This window comes from Echinops telfairi, unplaced genomic scaffold (genome assembly GCF_000313985.2).
Source record: "Echinops telfairi isolate 266 unplaced genomic scaffold, ASM31398v2 ScPeMD7_23;HRSCAF=83, whole genome shotgun sequence".
In the NCBI taxonomy this organism is placed as follows: Eukaryota; Metazoa; Chordata; class Mammalia; order Afrosoricida; family Tenrecidae; genus Echinops; species Echinops telfairi.
Window position 1 is genome coordinate 16,087,671 of NW_022103920.1, and position 5,719 is coordinate 16,093,389.

Below are 5,719 nucleotides of genomic sequence, written 5' to 3' on the forward strand. Positions count from 1 at the left end.
TGTGGGGTACCCCTCCTATGTGAATGACAACTAGGATACAACCTTAGACCTCCCATGAAAGAAATGTGGAATTAATGTTGCTTTTCCTACAAAACAACTGGTTAGATTACTACAAACAAAAGTACTATGGATGTTAATCTAAACAATCCTTTTCCATTACTATCAAACAAGCCATATACGATAGTGTATTTTTCACAACCAATAAACCAGCATTAACTTTGAGTCTGAAATAAGTTCCTAAAAGTGGATTAACATTACTGATTTATAACAAATCATAGCTGAGTCTCACCTCAATACAATACATAGCTTCTTACTAAAGCCACCTGTCTCCTGGGATTATGCTGTATTTGAATAAATATTTAAGAGATACTTGCTATAAATATCAGGGCTTTGAACTGGTTCTTCCTGGTTGAGTCTTGGCTGATGAACCAAAACCAGGTCCGACCAGAATTTACAAAATGTGGGTGCCTGGGACAACAACTGAAATGAGGAAAACAATGGTCTGTTGGGCTAGAAATTTATTTTCCTCTTAGAAAACTTGCACACTGCATGGTAACCAAATCTCTTGCCATGTACCGTTGGAAATAATGGTGTCCTGCTCAAAGACGGTGGCCAATACGCCACCTAATTGTGTGCTTCTGTCCTGCATCAGGCTCCGGGAAGGACTCACAAAGACCCCATGGAGGCTCCCAAAGTTTTTCTGATTCTGGTTATTTTGTAGGTACTCATATAGCTAGAACTGCTATTTAATGGTTCCCTTTTTAAAAATCCCTTGACTTCAATCATTATAACTGAGTTCCCTAATACTAAAGCTTAAAAGATAGAAGAGAATGCTATTAGATATCTTTGATATATCAATTTGAAGAAAAGTGGCTGAATAATATCCTTTAAAGGCAAAGTTACATTTTCCATCTCTAGGCCAACCTGTAAAACTGTATCCCAAATAACTAATTCCTACTATTGCCTAGGTCCCTTTTAATAAATAAATTAGACTCCAAGTTTTCCCTACCAAGGCTACTTTCATGCTTATATTTAATCCCACTCTACTGAGTGGGAGAGAGAAAGGCGACATGCAGCCAGTCAGCAAAGATGTTTGCATAATCAGCAGGTTTTATTACATATGCTACAGCCACTGCTGTAACAATTACTTATTATCATAGTGCTGGTGAGTTATTTTCTCTTTATACATGCATAAATTCATAATAGAGAGAGAAGCAAAGATCGATCGGGCTCCTGTGTGAGAATACTATTAGTAACCACACAACAAATTATAATTACTTACAGGGAGAATGGTGGCAAGTACAAGTGCTATTCTAATCTAAAATGTTTTTAATTTGAAAATTCTAACTATTTTACAAGAAAACAAAAGGTAATAACTTTATCCTTTTGTAGTTCATATGGTTGTCTTAATATTACCTGTGAAATGATGACCTTGGGAAAAAATCAGATTCATTTTTGGTATAAACATCCATATTAAAAAATAGAAAACTTGCTTAGTCATACTTACTTGTCGTTATAAAACAGCCATTGTTGTGGTATTATATAATAAATTTATTACTCATATGATTGCAAAATTCTTTTATGAGCACCATCCCATCCAACAAAGATTCTCTGGTAGTTAATGAAGGCAATTTAACTGCACAGGTTCTGGACAAAGACTTAATGATTGTTACACAACTCTTAAATCTACTTAAACCACTGAATTATATGGTACATAAATTACAGGTCAACAGAACTGCTATAAAAAAAATAAGGGAAAACAAGACAGAAAAAATTATGATTCGATTCTTGAAACCTTGGGTGAGTTACTTACATCTCTGTACCTCAGTTACTTCACTATGAAATAGGGATAATGAATATAATCACTTTAAAGGCCTGTGGTAAAACTATACCGCTATACAAGAGGGCTTCCAAAAGTTCATGGAAAAATTCCATTATCTTTTCATTCCATTTTTTCCTATGAACTTTTGGAGGCCCCTATACATAATCCATATATTGTGGGTACTTAGAGCTGTTTTTCTTTATTTCCTTAATTATTTCAGGGAGTTTTATAAAGCTCATGATAAATTCATAGGAGCAGATGTGTCAATGATGTGAATGTTGTCATTTATATCAGGGGAGAAAAGAACTAAAAGAAAAGACATGGATTCCTTTCAATGTTATTGAAATCCAGCCCACTGCTACTGAGTGGATTCTGACCCATAGTTAGTATAGGACAGAGCAGATCTGCCATGCAGGGTTTCAGAGGATTTAAAGACTGCCTCATCACGCTCCAATGGAGAGACAAGTAGTTTGAACCACTATCTCCCGGTTAGCAGCCCAGTACTTAACCCACTGCACCACCAGGGCTCCAAATGCTGTGTATCCTTTAGCAAAAGAAGTTAAAGCCAAGGCGCTGACTTATTCCTGTACAAAGACACCATGACAAAGCTCCACTGGAAAGAGTGGAGCACACAAGCCAACGGCTGTTAACAAATTGCGATTAAATAACACTCTCCTTTGAAAGCACCCCTTTCTTTCGCACTCACCCAGAGTACTTTCACAGGCCCTTGTCTTTCTGCCCAGTCAACCGGCATATCCTCTCGCGTGCATCTACAGTCAACTCACTTTTTAAAATGCTGCTTAGAACATTAATTTATTCACTCGGCAAACATGAAGTGAAAGTCAAGAAGTCATGGGTTGGGTATCAGGATACAAAAACGATTCAAGCAGCTTGAAGTTTAACTCAAGAGAACAACGAGTTTGAAAGTTGCCATCATGTGATCCTGACTATGGCAATCTAATGCGCTTCACAGTAAAACTGCTCACTCTACAGGTGAGGCTGGCTGTGCTGGGCCAACCATTAGTAGTATAGAAATCTAACTTTTTTGGAGCTGTTTGCTTAGGCAAGGTTTGCGAGGTGCCAGTCAATTAAGAAAAAGAAGGGTTGTAGAACCAACTAGCTCTAGATCTAGCCCACCAGTAACGCACAGAAGCAAATTCTCCGCCTAACCCTCTGACCCTGGCAGGCAAACAATCTGCCTCCATCACTGCCCTAGACAAATGTGTGCATAACGCCATCACTTAAAGTTCTTATTTTTAAAGACAAACATGGAAATATTTACAGATGACATCAAAAGATACGCAGGATTTTCATCCTAATGATCTGGAGGAATAGATTTAGCAAATAGGGTGATAATGCATGAAACAACTGGCAATGAAATGGTTGATGGAATACATGTTTGACATTTTCAATAACAAAAACATAATAAAGATCTAAATGATAAAAGCGACACAGAGAGAGAGAGAGACTATATGTAAGTACTATTTGGTATAGTGCAGGAGTCGGCAAACTTTTGAGACAAAGGAGCCAAACATGTCCCTCACAGCAATTTAAAAACTCTCCAAGAGCCACAAATATATTTTTACAAACAAATAAAGTCACCATGATCTGAATAATCTCCTTACAATTTTTTCAATTTTACTTGAAAGTCACATGTATGTATTGAAAGAGCCTCTGGCTCGGGAGCTGGAATTTGCTGACCTATGGTGTAGTGGGTTATGCTTCAGGCTGCTAACTGCAGGGTAAGCAGTTCAAAATCATCAGCCACTCCATGGGAGAAAGATGGGGCTTTCTACTCTCATAAAAGGTTACAGTCTTGGAAGCCCACAGAGGCAGTTCGAGGCTGTTTCACAGGGTCGATACGAGTCAGTCGGCTCGATGGCAGTCAGTTTGGTTTGAGTGAATAATTATTACAAAGTTTTAGGGTTGGGTTAAATGATTTTACAGGTATTTTTCAAGCCTGAACATCTACAATTCTATTGCTAGATTATCTATAAATGTTAATTCTATCTCTATAATTCTTTGGTTCTTCTTCTCCCAAGATGTGACTCAAATTTTCCTTTCTCACTGGTTAGCAACATTCTACAAAAACATTGGACAACAGCTGCTTTTTTTGGTTGGAACAACTACTTTTAAACACACATGCACTGGGACTGACTCCCAGTTCACTGCTTGGAGGTTTCAGCTCTACCGCCCACTTCAATTCTGGAGTCTTAATTACTAGGTTAAACACCATACTGATAAAAAACACAGAAAAACTGGCTTTAAAGTCTGTGTTCTCCAAAGAGTTTGGAAATCGTGGTTCTCAAAATGTGGTCCAGAAACACCTAGAGGCCTCCTTTCAGAAGTTCCCTGGGTCCAAAGTATGTTCATGATGATAATAATACCATGCTATTTGCTTTTTTAATTCTCATTACAATGGTATTCACAGGTTACCTAATGTGTGACAAAGCTCCAGACTGAAAGTGTTCCGCACTTTTGTCAGATAGTCTCACCTGCTCTTGGAAAAGGCAGACAAACTCCCTTATCTTAACCTCAGAGTCACTCTCTCCTCAAAAATCAACACACGCACCCACATCTTCCTTTCTTTAATGACTTCCACCAACAGAATTCATGTCCTCATTATATTCCGTAAGCTATTCAGCTGACCACTGTCTGCCTACCCCAAGGAGATCTCAGAAATGTTATTGGTAATGGAATAAAAGAATCTATTCAAATGAAATAATTCACTGACTAAGGGAAAGGACAGCACTTTCATTAAAAAATAATAATAATAAAAGAAGAGGAAGAAAAGACTATTGTGGAAGGGTTTACAAATATTAAAATAGTTTTACCGCTGGGATCACGGTCTTGTTTTTTAAGGTTTCAGGATGTGAACAGGTCCTTTCTTCTATTCCTGGGAGATTTCTTTCTTGAGGTCACAAGATCCAATGAGACTAGATTAGTGGGCTGGTTTTAAAGTCAGAAATGACCACCTGATGCTATTTGGAAGCTAACAGGAAATAAGAGAGTGATGCTGAGTTCAGACATCAGCTTCTACACAGGAAGTATTGTTCTACTCAAACAGTCATAAAACATATTAAGCCTCTTTTGTATAGATAATAACTGAACTCTATTAGAATCAAACCAAAAGGAATTACCTAAAACACAAGATAAAAACAAACCAGCGAAACCTTGAAATATATAACTGTAAGTCTTTCAATATTATTGAGGTGAAAAAGATGAGGTTTAACCCAGTTCTAATAAAATTTTACACTAACTTTACTTTTGACTCATGTACCTCTTTGGTATATATGTGTCCTGAAACATTTTAATAAGCACATAAAAGGGGATGGAAAATAGAAAAATCCAATTTCCAACCATTTAGAATGAACAGGGACAAGACTTTTACATCTATGCACGAGAAACAACCAACCAACCAAAGAAAGCAATAGACAAAATATAGGGCATGAAACAATCCCACCAAGACATTGCACATTAGGCAGTGAAGGGCACTGAGTTTTATGAATGTCTCAGCTCACGACCTTGAGGGAGAAGGAGACCAAGTAGAGTCCAGTGAGTATCTTAGTTGAGAAAGAATTGATCGTCTGAGTGCAGGGACAGTGAATTATTTCAGCCAAAGTCTTTAACTCCTAGTGCACTGAGCCTCTTGGATCCAGAGGAGCAGCAGCAGAATGAGGAGCCAGAGCATGGAACCGAGTGATGGACTTCCCAACCCACAGAGCAAATTAAGATGAGTGCTTTTGTGCAAGAAGCTGGCTTGCAGAGTAGGGTGCTTTTAAGCACTTAATTGGTTAAATTGGACTTGCCAACCGACAGAAGTAGAGCTGACCCCTTAGGCTGAGCCTTACTGGAGGGGTGGGTGCCTCTAGGCATTTAAATCATGAAGATGGGCTT